General features: G+C 36.8%; 1 non-coding gene across 1 annotated transcript; it reads left to right on the top strand.

Moving 5' to 3' along the window:
- The first annotated feature begins 290 nt into the window (after positions 1 to 290).
- On the top strand, positions 291 to 378 carry TRNAS-GCU (transfer RNA serine (anticodon GCU)). Its single transcript has one exon. It is a non-coding gene; the product is annotated as a tRNA-Ser (tRNA).
- Positions 379 to 21,521: the final 21,143 nt, after the last annotated feature.

Below are 21,521 nucleotides of genomic sequence, written 5' to 3'. Positions count from 1 at the left end.
AAAAGTGATTGGGGAGGAAATAAAGAAATGATATCACTAGGTCAAATTTTGATAGCCCTTTTAGCTACTTTTATAGTATTATTTTTAGCTTTCAGATTATCTAGAGCACTGTATGCTTCATAATTTGGTCAATTATGCTTATCTAGGGAAGATAATGGCCTAGCAAGATACTGGTCGAGCTAGAGAAAGCGAAAAATCATTTGGAATGGAATAAAGAAAAAAAATTGGATTCTCACAAATCTTGGTCTTTATTTAGTGAAATGCTATATTCATTTTAGATCTCCCATCTAGGAGAGATGGTTGAGTGGACTAAAGCGGTGGATTGCTAATCCGTTGTACAGACTATTTGTACCGAGGGTTCAAATCCCTCTCTCTTCGTTCAGTCAATTAAGATGACTCCTCAAAACCTATAAAAATAGGCCCTTTTACAAAATCTACTTTCTAATCTTTTTTCATCACTATTCTTTACGCCTAGGATTTCGTCCTGGATCGTTTGATATGAATTCAAAGATAAAGAGAGAAACAAAAAATATCACTACTGTGTAAACAAATAGCTTAAGAGTAAGCATTATGTAATCTCCGGGATTCTTATTAGAAAAGGGAATAGATCATCAATTTTTGTATCATATACTTATTAGCTGAGCAAAAAATATTTGGAATTGAATCTATTCTATTTCTCTTTTCTTCTTTGCTCGGAATTGAACAGGATAAATAGGAACTCGAGTACCAATTAAACTATCCTAAACTTGTTTAGGATTATCACAATTAATAAATTTATCTATCATCTTTTCAAACATAAAATAGAAACAAGTATATAAATTGTCTAAAATAGAAGAAAATTTGGAATACATAGATAAATTCTCATCCTTACTCGTTCTTTAAATAAATATCAAAGATATGGCCCTCTATTAATAAAAATAACATATTATAATCAATACCTAATAATCCAAATTCCAACTGTGATGTAGTTGATACTGACTAATCCGAGGTATTTTGATTTGTTGAGAACAATTGATGTATCACAAAATAAACATCAAAACAAGGAAAAAGAGTTTTACACCAATTTGGTTGATGAAAATGATCCAATAGAAATAGTTAGAACATAACTATTGAAACAATAAAATTGTTTCCATATCAAGAGAATACAAAAAACTTTTTGTAAGATTTTCGTTAACGAAAACTTACGGCAGCTTGCCAAGCAAAGGCTAATAAAAAAAAGAACAAAGGGATAACTGGCATTACATTAACAATTGGATCAAAAATCGCATAAGCTTCAGGCAATTTGGCAAAAAGGGGATTATTCAAATGAAAAGTGACATCATCTAGACAAATATGGAGGTTGAGGATAACTGGCATTTTGATTCTCCGATGAATAAAAATGATGTAAAGATCCAAAAGTATTTGGCCAATCAATTGAATTTCTTCGGAAAGATTAGACTTTTAGTCTTCGAGTTGGAACAGATCATTTCTTCATATAATATTTTAACCATTCTGATAGAGAATGACCAATGAATGTATATTCTTGTTTCTTTTTAGGTTCCCCTATAAATATAGATCTAAAGAAATGCCCCTCCGATTTTTATATGCATAATTGCATAGCACCAGATAAGAATGAATTAAAATGAAACATTGCGCCAATTGATATTAATTGCTTAAAATAAAGCAACAATGGGGTGTGGCCAAGCGGTAAGGCAGCAGGTTTTGGTCCCGTTATTCCAAAGGTTCAAATCCTTCCATCCCAGGAGGAACAATATTATTGAAAAAAGAAATAAGAAGAAAAAAATTCTTTTTGATTTCTCATCCTTTCATAGACTATACTTATAGAACGGAAATATGATTTCAATAAGATCTAAATATAGAAAGGGATATTTTTGTGGTGTACGATGGGGATATAGATAAGAACATTGTATAAAAAATGTAGAAATAATATAATGCGAATGAAAATGAAATAATTGAGATTCAATTATTGTTTTATGATTTCGTTCTACAAGAAGGGGATATGGCAGAATCGGTAGATGCTACGAACTTAAATTTTTTGAGCCTTGGTATGGAAACTTACCAAGTGATAGCATCCAAATCTAGGGAACCTTGGGATATTTTGAATGGGGAATCCTGAGCCAAATCCGATTTATAGAGACAATAGTTTCCTTTCCGAGAAAGGGATAGGTGCAGAGACTCAACGGAATCTATTCTAACGAATCAACATAATTTGAATTGGATACAATACATTATTTACAGAATGTCTTTTCTATTTTATTTAACACTTGAAAAAGCATTATATATCACCAATAAATAAAAATAACGATTAGAGCTTTAATTGTTCTAGGTTTGTTATGCCTAGCTTCAAATTGAAATTGAAGGATTTTCCAATTAAGAGCTTCTCTAGAAAGAGATTTGCGTTTACTTCATTTTTTGGAAGTAATAATTGGACAAGGATAAAGATGGAGTCCAATTCTACATGTCAATGTCAATAACAATGAAAATTGGAGTAGGAGGAAAATCCGTTGGTTTTATAGATCGTGAGGGTTCGAATCCCTCTATCCCCATCAAAGAAGTCTATTTTTTTTTTCTATTTTTTATTTATTAGGCGTGTTACTAAGAACATAAGAAGTTTTAATTGTATGATCAATTTGTGTATGCTTCTATATATATATATATATATATATATATATATATATATATATATATATATATATATATATATATATATATATATATATATATATATATATATATATATATATATATATATATATATATATATATATATATATATATATATATATATATATATATATATATAATTGTATACAACATTATATATGTTATGTTTTTATTTGCATCGTTGCTTCTACTCTTTCAAATGTTGTCTTTTACCTTTTTTGTTTTTAGTTGACAGGAGTTTGGTTACTGTGCTAGTATGATGCACAGGGGAACAGTCGGGATAGATCAGTTGGTAGAGCAGAGGATTTGAATGATTCAATCAAGTATCATCCATCTTGACAGAAAGTGATCTATTTTATTAGTATATCTTCAAGACTAAACTATGAAGGGCTATAGCTTAGCTAGGTAGAGCACCTCGTTTACACGTGCGCCAATGGTTTTCAGGAGATTTTATTGGTTCATTCAATCCATAAAATAGATTTGAGTCTTACTCTATGAATTGGGAGAACAATAACATGACAAAGATGAAGTTCGATCTGATTCAAACTATAGATCTAGTTGATATGGTCAATCTCGTGGACATTCAATGTCAGACATAATGAGTACAATACGAGGATCTCAAAAAAGAATTATTTTCACTCTATGAACTTTGAGGTGTATGAAGTCTCATATTATTCTATTTTTAGAGTGAGAGAGACTCCATTTGGAGAATCTATGCCCAAGCATGACAAACCTACGTCAAGGAAACCTTTTGAAGCACTTTGGGATTGCTTCCGAAAAAAATTCGTTTGAAGCAAACGGAGCCATCTTATTATCTTTCTGGAAAGAAGAGAATGGCAGGCTAACTAATTTTTCCATCAATTAATGAAAGAGCCCAATGCAATAAAAATGCATGTTGGGTTCTTGGAACAATTCAAATCATTTTGGTAATAAGAAATTTGATATGTTCTATTGAGAAGGTCTACAGTTCGAGCTCATATAGCCCTATACAATTAGAAAACTATTCTATTCTTTCTCTCTCATATTGTCTCTCATAACCCATTTGACCAAGTGGCTCGTTAATGCTGCCTTGTTGAGTAGGTACTTGAGTGGATCTATCTTGGCAATAAGTTGTACTTTGTGCGTTAACATGTAGTGCCTTAATTTGGTGGCTGCCAAGATAACTGCTAGGAAAGCTCACTCAATAGGTGTAATTGAGTTCATAACCTACCCGTGTTTGAGAGATGTAGTAGACAACACATTCTTTTCCTTCCACATTATGTTGTGCAAGCAATACTCCTAATGTCGTGGTTGTAGATGAAATGTACAACAATAGCGATCTGCTTGGATCTGGTGGAATCAACAATGGTGTATTCATTAGGTAGTCTTTAAGCATTTGGAATGATTGTTGGCATTTTGCATCCCATTGAAAGTGGATATTTTTGTGTAACAGATGGGTGAAGGGATGACATTTATCAACCAATTGTGCAATGAACCGCCGAATGGATTGTAGCCGCCCTTGTAATGTCCTCAACTAACTGATAGTCTTTGGAGGTGGCATGTCCATGATTGCCTTGACTTTTGCAAGATCTACCTCAATGCCTTTACTTGAGAGAATGTATCCTAAGAGCTTCCCGGAAGTTACACCAAAGACACATTTCTTGGGATTGAGACGAATGTGGTATTGTTCCAATCTGTTGAAGATTTTATCTAGTACTGCAAGATGACCCTCTCTTGTTAATGATTTAGCTAGTAAATCATCCACATAATCTTCCATTATTGTGTGCATCATATCGTGGGAAATGGTAGTCATGGTTCTTTGATATGTTTCCCCTGCATTCTTTAGAACAAATGGCATCACATTCCAATAGTATGTTTCCCATGGACATGTGAAAGCAGTTTTGTGTTGATCCTCTGGAGCAATTTTAATCTGGTTGTACCCTGAAAAGCCATCCATAAGAGAAAGCATCGCATGACCTATTGTTAGATCGACAATCATGTCGATATCTTGTAAGGGGAAGTTGTCTTTAGGACATGCTTTGTTTAAATCTCTGAAATTTGTACAGATACAGATGCCCCCATTAGGTTTACCGATAGGTGCAATATTGGAGATCCACTCTGCATAATCAATTGGTCTGATGAAACCAGCATCCAAGAGCTTTTTAAGTTCAACCTTGACAAGAACGACAATCTGTGGGTGCATCTTTCTGAGATTTTGTTTGACAGGTTTAGCTCCTTCTGCTACAGTTAGGTGATGCATGACCAAATCTGGATCTAAGTTAGGAATGTTTGCATAAGACCATGCAAAGTTGACTTGGCACTTCTAGAAGAATTCCACAAATTTTGGTTGTTCTTCAGGAGTTAATAGAGATGCCAAATGTATCTTGTGAGGAGTCTCAGGGGTCCCCACATTGAATTCTTTTGAATTCTTTTGTTTCTTCTATTAGGATGGTTGATCTCTCCTGATTTGTACTAACGGGGAGGATGTCAAACCTTTCATCCTCAGGTGCCTCGAAGAGGTTTTCACCTTTGGATATGCTCTCTGTTTTTACTCTTTTAGGATCAAAAGGTGCCACCATGTGGTTTTCACTAGAAGATCCATGCTTTATTGTAATATTTTTGTAGCTGAAAGGTTTGGCATCTGCCCCAAAGTATGTTGTGCTATTAAGTTCAATGGCAAACCCAGCTTTATGATCCTCACTTGGTATGTTATCCCATAATTCTAGAAATTGTATGAGTGCCTCATTGTTTTGGAAATGGTCAAGGCATGGGGGATTTGGTTGGTTCTATTCAATGAGTTCGGGATGAATGATAGGCATTACTTCATCAATTAAGTTGAGTTCATAGGAGGCATCAATGAGGGTTAATATGGAGGCATGAAGTTCATCGATGGTACTCTCCTTGTCAGATTTGGGTGCAGGATTTAATGTAGGGCTTGTGGAACTTTCTTCTAGCTCAGGAACCCAAAATTTTTTAATCCATGCTTCTCCATAAACTGGTATATCCTTACAAGGTGAAGGAGCTGATGTTTCTTCCTCGTTTGAAGTATTTAAATGCATTGAATCCCATTCCCACTCATGTGAGTTTGTCTCATAATCACTCTCTAGCATCTGATTACTGTACCAAGTTGGGATATCATTTGAATTGAATAGTGCAATAGTTACTCGCTTATGTACTTTTGTAGGTGGGATTGTTGGTGTTGTTGGTGTTGGTGGTGGGTTAGTTGGTGTTGCAGATATAGTTAAGGATTGCATCCTTGGAGTAATTGGTTGATACATAGATTTGTTGGGTTTTCCTTTGAATCAAAGCTTAGGAATAGATTCTCTTTGAAAACCTACTCTAGTTTTATCTCTTGGTTTCAACTTAGGTTGTAAGGGTTCTTGTCATCCTTGCTTGTCCCAAAGCACTATGGTCATCATAGCCCATTTTTTGTATTATAGTGAAACCTTTGCCATATTTGTCAGTGGGGAGCTTAGCCTTCAGGCTTTCTTTTTTGAGAGGGTCTATGTAGATCCATTCTGCCAGGACTTCATCCATGGTTTCCTCCTCTTGACTTTTACGAGGGGTGAATTGTGCCAAAGTGCAAGTTCTTTTGGCCAACGATGATGGAAGTAAACCTTGGGGTTTGTCGTGAGTCTTAGGGGATGTGAGTAACTGCCCAACACAAAAGAGTTGCCTAAGATTATATTCACCAAGACCTTCCTCAGCCATTTTCATTTTTAATTTCTCCTGCTTTGGTGTAGGGGTTGTTAAGCTAGAAAGACAGGTTGGATTAACATATGATGAGGAAGGGATAGCTTCCCTGTTGTTAGGTAGAGTAATCTCTGACTGATGGTGAATATTATTACAATATGAAAATGCATTATCATCACCAAGGATTGTAATTTCTACCCCATTATGTGGAAACTTGATACATTGGTGATAGGTGGATAGAACGGCTTGCATGGCATGTATCCAAGGTCTCCCTAACAAGAGATTGTATGGAAAAGGAAGGTCTAGAACTTGGAAAACTATATGCTTCACCACTGGCCCAACCCTGATAGGTAATATAACAGCTCCTCTGGAAGAACGCTCTGCATCATCATATGCTTTGATGGTTATCTTCTTGCTGACATCTACTAATTATGTTGCATAACCCAATGATGTGACTAACTGCAAGGTGCATATCTTTAAGCTAGCTCCATTGTCAATCAAGACTCGCTTGATTCTATGTTGGCTTACAAACCCTTCAATATGGAGGGAGGAATTATGGGTTTGTTGGAAGGAGGTGTTGTCACTTTCGGTAAAAGTGAGACATGGTGATGACTTTAGACTAACAACCATGGCTTGAAACTGATTTGTGTTGAGGTTGGCGGGGACAGATGCTTCTTGGAGAGCTTGGTCCAATATTGTTTTATGTGAGGTGGATAAGCGTAAAAGCTCTAATATGGAGATGAGGGCTGATGTCTTATCCAATTGCTCTACAAGATTATATTGTTTGGGGAGGGATGTCATTCCTTGTGGTGTCACTCGAATAGTAATATTGCTACAACATGTAACAATGTTGTATGTAGGATTTTGATCTTTTATGGTAAGAGTTGCAACTTGTTCATATGCATCATAAAGGTGATTCATAGTATAATTGTATGCGACTTGTGTGTAATTGGTTGTGGTATCTGTGTTTCTCCCTAAGGTGGAAGGACCCCTTTGATCATGCAATGGAAGTGGATTCTTGAACATTAAATGATCATCATTGGATGTTTTTGGGTCATGTCCTTCAATTTTGATTTCTCCTTTATCGATAAGATCCTGAACAAGATCTTTTAGCTGATGGCAATTGCTTGTTTTATGCCCTCTTCCTTGGTGAAATTCACAGGGTTCGTGATCTCACCACCATGGAGGCTTGACTTGAGGCTCATAATTGGATGTTTTTGGTAAGGTCACAAGATTGGCGGATATTAATTGGTGTAAGATTGTTTCGATAGGTTCCCCTAAGGGCGTATATGTGCATTTTGTCTTGTAATTTTGGTTCCTCTTGTTGTGTATTGCAACCTTGATTTTGTGGATTATTGATGATGTTGTTTTTAGGAGGGGGATTTTGTTCTACCAATCTAACCATAGGTTTTGCAATTTTCATTGTTCTTGCATCCACTATCCCATCATTGACAACGTTCTTGTTTTGTTTCCAAAATTTTGGTTTGTCGCTATTATAGTGTGGATGAGGACCATCTTTGTTTTTATTATTATTTTTGATAAGTCCATTTTTTATGAGGGATCTTTCACATTTGAGCCCTTGAGTTATCATTTCTTCAAAGGATTTTGTGCCCTTCATGTCCAAATGAAATTCTATTTCATCATTTAAGTTGGAAATGAAAATTTCCACTAATTCTTGCTCAAGTAGGTGAAGGGAGCATCTACTAGATAGTTGTCTCCAACGTTGTAGGAAAGTTGAGAACTGTATACACATAAAAATTGGCTATTAGCAATTAAATAAATATTTTATATTTATTTAATAATTATTCTTCTATTAAATAGTTAATTTAAACAGATTAATTAATTTAATTCATTTTCATGTCTTTCTATTAATTAATATTTTATTAATAAATTCATCTATCCTATTCTTCTAATTAATTAAATATCTAATATTTAATTATCCTTTTAATCAAGTTAATTAAATATCTAATATTTAATTATCTCCTCCAAACAATTAATTATCTAATATTTAATAGTTATTCTCCTATCATATAGTCTCAAATATTAAATAATTCTCAAAATTATTTAATCCCTTTTCCAACTCACCCTCCATCTCCACTTCATCTTCCCTTTGCCAACTCATCAAACATGTGGCTAAGGAAATTAATATTTCTGAAATATTAATTCATCATTTATCTCCAGCTACCAAAATTTAATGAAAATTGTGTACGTACACATATTTCATAACCATTTCCTATATTCTCTCCAACACCCCCTACATCTTAGGAAGGACTTGAGTCCACTTGTCCTATCATGCCTAAATTTTCTCCAACCATCCCTAGATTCTCTCAGTCAACAACGCAGTCAAGGTGAGATGAGTGACACTTGTCTTCTCCTTCCCCCTTTCTCTCAACCTTCACCTTTGCTCACAACCATTCAAATCTGCAGATTTGATCATGACCATTGATATAATAAGCCACATCATCTCATCCTCTCAAGGTCTATAAAATCAAGAGCTTCAATTGAGAGAGAGTTAGACTTCAAGAGACTTCAAGAGTCTTCAAATCAATCATATGCATCGGTGAGTTTTTGAGGCAAATAGCAAATAGCAATTATCATATAATATCATTTAGCATAATCATTTTAGCATAATCATGTAGTATTGCCTATCATAGTATCAGTTAACTACAAGTTATCAGTCCATTCTTCATATGCCATCTTGGAAGCCATCAGTGCATTGTCTGAGAGCACACCATCTGCAACCAAGAACAAAAGAGTTAGGACACATGAGACATAAACCATGAAGGTAATATTAGTATTTTATTTCATATGTACTTCATGTAGTTTTATTGGTTGAGTTTGGATTTTCCTGTAGCATTTCCATTTGTATTTTGTGAAACTAACTTATTGTAAGTAAGATTCTGAGGATGAAATTCAAGTCGACACATTTTGGCACCCACCGTGGGGCTCATAGACCTCGCATATACCTTTAAAAATATCACAAATAATAAAATTAACGCATTTGTAATGTAGATTCACGCATGTGTGAATTTTGACAATGCTTTTGTTCCACAGGTTAGCGCATTTGCATCCTAGGTTAGCGCATTTACCTTCCAGGTTAGCGCATTTACGCCATAGGTTAGCGTATGAGCATTTTTGGTTAACGTTTTTGTCTTAAAGTCTGCGCATTTGCATTACAGGTTCGCACATTTGTGTCCTAGGTTAGCTCATTTGTCAAAGAAATCACGCTTTTGTATCCATAGAGCAGCGCTTTTGTAGTCTAGGTTAGTGCTTTTGACCTACAGGTTAGCGCTTTTAAGCAAAAAGGTAGCGCATGTGTTAAATTAGCACTTCTGTTTACAAACTAACAAAAATTTCTTGCATGTCTGAAATGTCCAAGAAATCAGATTTTTCAGACTACTAACATGCATGTGCAAGATGGTGTTTAAGGCAAATTTTATGCATTTCCTCATCCAGTTAATTAAAAGTCTTCATTTGGGAAGTAATATATCATATCTTATTCATCTAGTTTAACTTAGAGGATGAATTAAGAGCATGCAACTTGCATTTTTAGTATTTTCTCTAAAATAGTTTCACATAGACTTTTAAAAGGGCTAAAATGAACACCATGCTTGTTGGAGCAACATCTCCAAATAGGATTTAGCCAACAATTGTTTTGAAAAGGTTAAAAAGAACACTTATATTTTGTGTCTCGAAAGTGGTAGGTATATGCTCTCCCCTTAATTGGGTGACCAAAAAGATAAACCCACTCTTTTACACTTTCTTTACTTTTAAGCAATTAAATCCTTTGGAGGGTTTGCCTTCCCGAGCTGCCTTGAGGGGGCTAGTGAGAGGGGAACGACCTAAAGTGGAAATGAGCTAATACCGAGTCCTTCTAATCCACTATAAATAAATCGTGTTTGTGATGAAAGTCCCAAACAACATGTGCTGATAAGTTCATACCGACACTATGTTTCCCCATAAACCCTATGGAGTGTAACCTCTATAGGCTGGGAACCTTCTGTATTTACAGAGCTGAAAGTGTCGCATGTATGGCCACATGACCGGAAGCCTTTACTAAAAACCACTTGTACTAGTTGCCAAAATCCTTCTAGTTGTTGGCGCGGGAGGTTGGACCTCTGAAGCGGCTCACACACATATGGTTCCTAGTAGAGATATAAAGTTTGTCATGGGGAGTTTTCATGGAAACTGGTGCTTGGCTACCCCAAAGAAGTGAGTGTCAAGGGTGGAGCCAGTGGGGTCAAGCATCTAAATAGCCACTTTGAATAGCGTAACCTCGGGGGAAACCCCATGTGAGATTCAACAACTATTGTCTCAGCCTGCCATAGGGATTGTACTTGCTTGTGCATTTTGTTTATTAAACATTGTGTCTTCTATGTTTGTAACATGTTCCAAATGGTCAAAAATTGAAGAAAATTATCATCTACAAGAGAGCAAAAATCCAACAAATTACTGAAAAAGTGTGATCAAAAGGGTAATACAAAAAGCATTCCAACACTTGAAACACGAGATCAAAATCAAAGTGTCAAAACATCAATACCAAAATAATTCTTGAAGTAGATTTGTCTCTAAACCATCACATATTTTCAAACTAGCTCAAACAACTAGGTCACTAATCCAACAGGTTATACCCAAAAGGTTCTATAAACATCAACATTTAACAAGCTATTGATTCAAACATCTTAAGTGCAAAAATCAACATCCTTGTCAAGTTTCTCATCAGGATAATCAAATCCTCTATCACGAAGCTTGATCAATCTATACTAGGTTCCTAATCTTGGATATATCTTTCCTATTTTGAACCTAGGTTATATCAAAACCAGAATTGCACCAACATTGGAATCAAACAACCTTGTGAATTGCCAAATGCTTATATGACTTTTAAGTATCACCTTAAGAAAAGAAAACCCAGTTATAAAGCTACTCAGAAAAGGATAAGATTCTTGTATATCAATCGCAAGATCTTATTGAAACATAGGACATTCCTACACCATTTTTGTCACTACCTACGTGGCTGCAGTACAGAATTTGACGGTGAAATTTTGCAAAGACGTGCTTTTCAACAAAGAGACGCTTTATCCCAACGGACAAACAATAGTGGTAAAATAAACAAGGCATATCTTCCTAAACCAATAATCACCTATTGACTTTATCCTTTGGAACTTTCAACAACTTTGAAATAATCACATGCCAGTTTGGACTAGAGCCCAACACGAACAACTTAGAAAACAACAACAAATGGAGGAAGAAGATACTCCTGTATTCCACACTTTTGGATTTACCATTGTTGACGAATAAGCAGTCAATAGAACCATTATAGACCTTGAGAAATATTTCAAATTTGATAGGCTAATGGAAAAATTGTTGGCAAAACAAAAAGAAAAATATCTCTTGATGTTGGCAAAATCTGGAGCTAAACTACCACAAGACTTTAACATAGAAAGCTTGAAACAAGATGCGGAGGCAAGTAACACCCAAAACATAGATGATCCAAATAACAAGGATGTGAACAAAGAAAGTCATGAAGAAACAAGGAAAGAAAAGGATGACACAAGAAAATAATGTAGTGATAAGAGAACTCACGAAGAAACAAGGAGAAACTATGTGGATAATCCATTGTCAAACCTTACTCAACAAATACAAACTCTACAACAACATATGCAAGACATGCAAAATGGGACAAGCTCCAAGAATTATTCATTAGATGATATATGCCCATATCCGTTTGATAAAAATCTAGATATGATACCATTTCCGCAACATTGCGAGATTCCTAAATATGACAAATACAATGGAAAATCTGATCCTCAAGATCACATTAGGGAGTTTTGTCCTATGAGCATGGAATTTGCTCATGATGAAACTTACCTTATGCGTCTTTTTCCTAGGAGTTTAAATGGACAATCAATGGAGTGGTTTTCAAGATTACCATCCGGAATCAAATCCTTCGAAGAACTTGTGAATAGGTTTATTTCACAATACTCCTACAATATAAGGAATGAAATAACAATGCTGGATCTTTGCAATGTTAAACTAAAGAATGGTGAATCCTTTATGATTTTCTTACAACGATGGAAATGCATGTTTAATAGGTATCCCCGATATGTACCTGATCAAGAAAAAATGGACATATTCATTGATAATCTTATCAGTGAAATGAGTTATTGACTAAGGATGCAATGTCCTCCCTCTTTTGCCAAAATGATCGAGAATGGTCTGAAAATAGAGAACGCAATGGTAAAGAAAAGAGAGCTAAAACTTTACAATAATTCATACAACAACAACAATGACAAACCCAAGTTCTGGTTAAAGAATAGGAATGTCAGCAATGAAGGGAATGACGATAATAGTACTACAAAACAACAACAACCAATTTTTAATCTATCAAGTAAAAACCCAAGCAATAACAATCCAGAAAACCATAAAGCCAAATCTTTTTTCTCCAATCCTCAGAAGAAATTCACAAACATTGGAGAATCTTTGGAATCAGCTCTAAAAACTCTGCTTGCTAACAAATTGATTGTTTTACCAGAAGCAAGAAGTTATGAACCACCAGTCAAGCCCAATTGGTGGAATGACAATCATTTTTGCAATTATCGTCAGAATAAAGGACACCTAACAAATGATTGTCAGAGATTGAAACACCTTATCCAAGATCTAATCGATAATGGAACCATCACAGTGGATAGCCATAAGACAAATGAATCACACTTGGCTTTCAAAACTCCACTTCTGAATTATGACAAAGGTGAATCGTCCCAATTAAAAGATGACAAAGGAAAAGCCAAAGTGAATTACACTTATACATATGATGATGTAGTAAATATGATCATTGTTAACAAAAATCCATCTTCAGAACCAATCAGTGTTATCACAAGAAGCAAAGCAAAGGTTACCTTTCCAAGTATAGCAAAAGATTCAACATCCACATCACAACAATACAATTTAGTAGAACAATTACAAAGAATACCCGCTCAAATACCAATTCTGGAACTTCTCAAGGTTTCACCTATGCATAAGGAAATTATGGAGAAAGCTTTAGTGGAAACAACAGTTTCAAAAGATTTGGATGTAGATCAGTTCCAAAACATGGTAGGACACCTTATAGCTCCTCATTGCTTATCATTTTCTAAAAATGATGATGCATACTTACAACATCCTCACAATGCTCCCTTACATGTTGAAGTCTCCATTAATAAAACTTGTGTTAAACGTGTACTCGTAGATGGAGGAGTCAGCTTAAACATAAGCATCAAGGCTTATGATGAAGCAAAACGTTCTTCTAAAGGAACTGTTGTGCTACCAATAAGGATAGGACTTGTGGAAAGGGATACATTGTGTCAAGTTATAAATTTGAACCTCTCTTACAACATTCTTCTAGGGAGACCATGGATTCACAAGATGCAAGCAGTTCCTTCTACATATCATCAATGTGTGAAATTTCCTCATGAAGGAAAAGAAATCACTATAATTGCAGATTCCAGTCAATATTGCAATAATTTGAAGCCAACACAAGATACAAGAGTTCCACATAATAGAGAATCAGTATATCCTACCAAATAAATTCAAGCAAAGTTATGGGAAACTTTTGAAGAAAAGCTCAATTTAAATGATGAAGGAATGGGAAAGCATTCTTTGCAAAATTTTCCACTTTCTCCTAAGTCATATGGAAAACCTATAGATATTTAATCAAAGACATCAGGAAAATCAAAACATATGTTTAAAGGAACTTTTGTTAGTGTTGTAACTCTTGAAGAGGAAAATGAAGACAAAGACATTCTTGGTCGATTGTACAAGGATGAAGATAAAACTATAGCAATAGCAGCAAAAGTCAATATTCCCATAAAACAATATGGCAAAGGATACAAAATCATGCAAAAGATGGGATATGGAGGGAAAGGACCAATTTGTAAGCAACATCAAGGTATTTCAGAACCTATTTGTCCACACTCACAATCCATAGAAGATAAATCTGGGTTGGGATATCTAAAATTAAATCAAAAGCAACATAATCAACAACAACAACAAGCAATGGATGATGAGGATGGGAGATAGGATGGGGACCCACGGCTACGGGACCCTCCTCCTGACCACAAAAAGATTAAAGATTCCCAAGAATCGAGCCCCGAGGCGGTGAAAGTTGACTCAGAAAATATCAAGGAGGGGCAAGTTTCCAAACCCTGGAGTAGTCTTTTTGCAAGGAAAGCATCTGGAAAACTGACTGGTAAATCATCTTTCCCCTTTGTGAAAGATATATCAGATAATAAAATGGGTAAACTTGCTATTGGGATTCCTGATTTGGTTATCGATCATAGTATCTCTTTAATGGCTTTTTCTCTGGTGGGGAAGTTTGTTGGACCTCAACCTAATATTGAGGATGTCAGGTCTTTTGTTAAGAGAAAATGGAGAATGAAAGGTCTGGTTGATGTCTCTGCCCTGTCCAGAGGCTTTTTTGTATTCTCATTCTCTTGTGGGGAAGATATGGAAGTTGCATTAAGTGGTGGCCCCTAGATGTTTGGTAAATCTTCTTTATTTATTAGAAAATGGTCTCCTAACATGGAACTCAGTGACTCTTTCTTTGAATCTGCTTCAGTTTGGGTAAGGCTACCAGGGTTGCCGTTGGAATACTAGGTGGAGGATGTTTTCTCAAGAATTTCTAACTCCTTTGGGGAGCTTATTGTGATAGATACAATGACAGCAGCTCACAAGAGATTGGTTTATGCGCATATCAGTGTCAACATTTCACAGAATATGGACCTTCCTAGCACTATTGATATAAGCTCCAAAATTGGATTATGGGAACAGTCAATAGAGTTCGAATCACTCCCCTTTGTGTGCTTCTCTTGCAAAAAAGATGGTCACTAGGCTAAGGCTTGCCCCAACAACCCTAAAAAACCTGTGATGATAAACATCCACAAACAGGTTTGGAAAGAAAAGAATAATAACAAAGAAGGTAACAAGTTGGAAGGAAAAAGCGGAAGCTCTGTCAATATATTAGAACCATCAGAAGAAGATAGAAATGACCTTCCTAAGAATCCCCCTTTGAAGGAGAACAAAAAGAATGAAATCAGGGAGTTTGAGATCAAAACAGTCAATACCTTTGAGGCTCTACAGACACAAGAGAAGGAGAATGAAATCAGTGAAGAGACACTTGAAGATGGTGAGATTGAGAATATCACCGATTCTCATCATGAGGTCTTTCAAGATTCTATATCAAAAATAGATGAACAGTGCCTAGATGAATTTGAAGAACATGAAATTAAACTTGGAAGGAACAACAAGTTTGGATCACCTCAGGTAAATTTAAATGCGTTATTCCAGAATAATGGAGTTGATACGTCCACATCATCTCAGAAAAGAGGAGAACTATGGAGTAATATGCAAGATGATCCTAGAGAGGAACAAGAAGAAAACATAACAGGAAATAGAAAGAAAATAAAAACTAAGAAGGTAGGAGGCATTAATGGGGTGAAAACCAGAACCAAGTCCAAGGCTAATTTTGGTGCTTCAAAATCCCCACCGGGACGTAAAACTATGAAATGGCATAGGGACCAGGAGAGCAAGCAAAACATAGTTGATGGAAGGTAGCAAACTATAAAGGAATCTTGCCCTCAGGCTTCCAAATGAAGGTAATATCTTGGAATATCAGAGGCCTAAATGGTCTCAATAAACAGGATATATTACGGAACCTCACTTGAGATCAAAATCCAGATATTGTCCTGGTTCAGGAAACCAAAATGAGTAAAGAGAAAGTGAAGAAATTAAACTTCTTTAAAAATGGAGGAGTTTGTGGCAGTAGCTCGAATGGAGCATCTGGAGGGGTAGCAATTTTCTGGATCAAGAAAACCATCTCAGGAGAAATGATTGATGAAGATGGCAATATTCTATCCCTGAAAGTTAAAAGCATCTATGATGGAAAGGAATGTGTTATCACTAATATCTATGCCCTTAACTCCAAATCTTCTAGAAGCAAATTCTGGGATAAAATTCAGCAAAAAAGAAATTCTTTCCTTTCGAACAGCTGGGTTGTGATGGGAGATTTCAATACTCCTCTGCAAGACATTGATAAATATGGGGGTACTCAAGCCCAACTGGACAGCAGATCTGACTTGATGGACTTTATCAATCTCAATGCTCTCATTGATATGGATCTCAATGGGGCATCCTACACATGGTCTAATTGAAGGGATGGTGAAGATCTCATTCAGGTAAGACTTTATAGCTCCCTTGTCACTAATGATTGGATTCTTTCTCATAGATGCTCCCTTTCTGTTATTAATAGAATTGGGTCAGACCATTATCCCATTTCTTTTGTTGCTGAGAATTTTAAGAATAATCAGAGCTTCCCTTTTCAGTTTGAAAAGATGTGGATTTCCCACCCTAATCTTGAAAAATCTATTGCCAACTGGTGGAATATTGATGTTAATGGAACTGCCATGTATAAAGTTACCAAAAAACTAAAAAATATCAATGTCAACATTAAGACATGGATTAAGAAGGTCTTCGGTGTTATTTTTGATTCAAAGAAAAAGTTAAAGGAGGATCTTGATCAGATCCAAAATTCAATACAGAAAGATGGCTATAAAAAGTATTCCAAAGCCATGGAAGATGATGTTCTAGTCAAACTCCACAACATCATTTCTAGTGAAGAAATCTATTGGAGGCAAAGATCCAGGGCGATCTGGCTGGAGGCTGGAGACAGAAACACTAAATTTTTCCACATGACCTCTTTAAAACATAAAGTTGGGAATAGAATTTCAAGACTTATTGTAGAGGACAAAACTCTTCTTAATAAGGATGAAATCAGGGATGAAGCTGTCAGTTTCTTCAATCAGCTCCTCACTAGTAACAAGGACATTGATCATACCCATCAACACAACTTGGTTAATATCATTCTTAAGATCATTAATCCAACTCAGAATAAGGCCCTATCTGCTATCCCCTCTACTAGAGAAATTTAAAAAGTTGTCTTTTAATTTCAAGGGGATAAAGCTCTAGGTCCTGATGGCTTCCCTATGTTTTTCTTCTAGGAATTCTCGCATATTGTGGGAGAAGACACGGTTAATGCGGTTAAAGAATTTTTTGGATCTAGAAGAATCCTTAAGGAATTCAACTCCACGTTTATTTCCCTAATCCCTAAAGTTGTTGGGGTGGATTCTATGGGAAAATTTAGGCCAATAAGTCTATGTAACTCTTTCTATAAGATCATATCCAAAGTTTTGACCACTAGAATTTTGGTTGTTCTCCCCTTTATCATCTCTGAGGAGCAGAAAGGTTTTGTTTCTGCCAGGTAGATATTGGACTCTATCATTCTTGTGCATGAGAACATTCATTCCCTCAATGCTGCTAAAAAACAAGGCTTCTTGATAAAGTTGGATCTGGCGAAGGCTTATGATAGAGTGGATTGGCATGTTCTTTTCAGAATCATGGAGGCTTTTGGATTTGATGAAAAGATAACCAAAATTATCAGAGAGTTGATCACCACTCCTATGTTTTCTATTCTGATTAATGGATCTCCTACAAAATTCTTTAAATCGTCAAGGGGGCTCAGACAAGGAGATCCAATATCTCCTATCCTTTTCACCATTTTAGCTGAGAGCATGAGTAGATTGATACACAATCTGAAATTGAGTAAAACCAACAAAGGTCTTCAACCTTCCTCTGCTAATGTTTTTTGTTCTCATCAACAATTTGTTGATGATACTATCCTCATGGGATATTCTTCTATTAGGGAGGCTGAGGCCTTCAAAACTACTCTTAATTCCTATGCTTTGGCTACCGGTCAGCAGGTCAATTGGGACAAATCAGCTATATATTTCATGAATACTCCAGTCATAAGACAATAGAAAATTGCTAAAATTATTGGGTGCAAGGTGGACATGCTCCCTTCCACCTATCTGGGTCTTCCCTTGGGTTTAACTCCCCCAAATTCCTTTTGGAACATGCTTATTGATAAACTCAACAAAAAACTAGCTGGGTGGAAAGGTTCCATTTTATCTCAGGCTAGGAAATTGCAGCTCCTTCAAGCTACACTCCAGAACCTCCCTGTTTATGCCCTCGGCTTATTTGGTATCCCGGCTAAATTTGCTAAAGTATTGGAAAGAATCTAGAAGAGATTTCTATGGTCAAGAGTTGAAGAAAAAAAGAGGATATCCTTGGTTGCTTGGGACAAAGTTTATAGACTAAAGAACAAAGGAGGGTTGGGGATTAAAGCTCTAAAAACCTTTAACAAAGCTCTTCTAGCAAAACAATTATGGAGAGCTTATGATACCAAGAAAGATTGGAATCAAACATGGTTTGATAAATATATTTAGAATCAGCCAATCCAGGGGGTCCTTAATTCTGAAGACATTCCTGTTGGATCCTTCATTTGGAATAGTATTATCAAATCTATAAAAGTGGCCAAAGCTGGAGCTGGATGGGTCCTAGGAAAAGGCGACAAAATAAGGTTTTGGGAGGACCCTTGGATGAAGAATGAAGCTCTTTATGATCAAGGCAATAGTCAAGTTATTGAGGAATGTAAAAGGAGGTTTGGGCTTATGGTGTGTGACTGCTGGAAGAAGGAAAAATGGGTGAGGCTTGATGTTATACATTCTGGATTTTCCTTACTCCAGAAGGAGTTGTTGTCCTTTTCCCCTAAAAAAGACTATGATGATGTTTTTCTTTGGAAAAGTAATCCTAGAGGTGAATTTACGGTTGCTTCAGCCTATAAAAACACTTTTTCTCAGACCAGTAATCCCATTTGGAGTAAAGTTTGGAACAACATTATGATCCCTAAAGTCAATATTTTTTTTTGGCTTGCTTCTCATAATAGTACCCTTACTCTTGACAATTTGGTTTGAAGAGGTTTCAAATTCCCTAATAGATGCAAGCTATGCAAGAAAGAGGAAGAATCAGTTGATCATCTCTTTTTTCACTGCTCCTTTACCTGGGAAATTTGGTTGTTCCTGACATCTCGACGAACCTCCTATCCATTTATCAGATTTGCCACTCTGGCTCTGGTAAGATAGTTGAGTTCTCACCACATGATGTGGTTATTCGGGACCTCCATGACCCTGATTTGGTTGTGGCTTCTGGTAGTGTGGATTCTGTATCTCGTCTCTACAGATTTGACGAATTTGAGCCCTCTTCGGGTACAGGTTCATCTCTTATAGCACATGTAGATTCAGTGAGTAAGCTTTCGCATGAGCGATTGGGCCATGTCAATTACAGATATCTTCAGTAGATGAGTACACAAGCACTTGTTCTTGGGCTCCCACAAATTTCCTGGACTGATGGTGTTTGTCATGGTTGTGTGCTTGGCAAGCATCACAAAGATCCCTTTCCGAAGGGGAGAGCCTCTCATGCTTTGGCACCCTTGGAGTTGATTCACAGTGACCTCATGTCATTTCCCACTCCTTCTTTTTCAAGGGCCAAGTATGTACTCACTTTTATTGATGACTTCTCCAGATGCACATGGGTGTGCTTTCTTAAGTACAAGTCTGATGTCTTTGATTCCTTTTGAATCTTCAAGACATATGTAGAGAAGCAGTCTGGTTGTTCTATTCAACGGATACGTACAGAAAATGGGGGGGAGTATGTGAATCAAGCTTTCAGAGATTTTTGCACTGAGCATGGTTTGCAACATCAGTTTACTGTTCCCTACACCCCTCAGCAGAATGATGTCACTGAACGCAAGAACATAACTTTACGGGAGATGGTGAATTGTATGATTCAATCCAGGTCCATGGATTCGTCTTTTTGGGCTGAGGCAATCAATTGTGCCAACTATATTCAGAATTAGATGCCTCACAAGGCTATTCGACATATGACTCCTGAGGAGGCTTGGTCTCATGACAAGCCTGATGTTTCCTTTTTTTGAGTATTTGGCAGTGAGGCATGGGCCTTTATTCCTGATGCTCAGAGGAAAGCCATGGAGTGGAAGAGTCGCCACTCATTTTTGTTGGCTACTGTGAGGATGTTAAGGCGTACAGGTTGTTTGATCCTGATTCTAGAGAGCTCATGTTTCGATGGGATGTTCAGTTTGATGAGCGTCTTCCCACAGTGGATACCCCGACTCCAATGTCTACTCCTCTGCCTACTCCAACCACTGCACCCCTTCAGGATCTTTTTGAGGATGATTCTGATGATGGTGCTGATGATCCACCATCCCCACCCCCACCATCCCCACCTCCACCTGCTCCACCTCAAATGCCCAAGTGGGCTCGCCTTACTGTTGCAGTGGCAGGTCCTATGGTTGGTGATCCTTCAGATACTCATTGCACTCGTTCTCATACTGTGGGTTCTATTCTTTTGAGTCATGCTATTTCAGATGATCCTTAGAAGTTTTCTGAGGTGACAGGTCACCCTGAGTGGGATTGTGCTATGGAGGAGGAGTATTCTTCTTTGATGAGGAATCATACTTGGGATCTTTGTCCTCTTCCTAAGGGCAAAAAGATGGTTAGGTGTCGTTGGTTACATCGCACTAAATATGTCGCTGATGGTTCCATTGATAAGTACAAAGCACATCTTGTTGCGAAGGGTTTTTCACAGGTTGAGGGTATTGATTACTCTGAGACATTCGCCCCTGTTTCCAAGATGAATTCCATTCGCTTTGTACTATCTCTTGCAACTTCTCAGCGGTGGCCTATTTTTCAAATGGATGTGAAGAGTGCCTTCTTGCACGGGGATCTACAGGAGGAAATCTACATGGAACAACATCAGGGATTTGTGCAGGATAGTTCTTTGGTTTGCAGACTTCGACATTCATTGTATGGTCTCAAATAGGCCCTTCGGGCTTGGTATGAGAAGATGGACTCTTTCTTGCTCTCCATTGGGTTCTCCCGCAGTCATTCTGATCACACCGTCTACATTCAGCTTCTTGAGGGTGACATCTTGATTCTTGTGCTATATGTTGATGATCTTCTCATCACGGGTAGCTCATCATCTATGATTTAGCATATTCAGTGTGACTTGATGGATCAGTTTGAGATGACAGATCTCAGTCTGTTGCACTATTTCCTTGGTCTTTAGGTGATTCAATCTTCAAATAGGATCTCTCTACCAGCAGAAGTATGCTCTTGACATGCTTCAGCGCTTCGACATGCTTGATTACAAGCCTGCTCCCACTCCATTTCAGTCAGGGGTTGTTTTGACTACAGCTTGTCCCACTCCTTCAGCCGATTCTACACTTTACAGGCAGTTGG

The sequence above is a fragment of the Cryptomeria japonica genome, chromosome 9 (assembly GCF_030272615.1).
Source record: "Cryptomeria japonica chromosome 9, Sugi_1.0, whole genome shotgun sequence".
Lineage (NCBI taxonomy): Eukaryota > Viridiplantae > Streptophyta > Pinopsida > Cupressales > Cupressaceae > Cryptomeria > Cryptomeria japonica.
The sequence above is the reverse complement of the archived record's forward strand: the minus strand, read 5'-3'. Positions and strand labels throughout refer to the sequence as shown.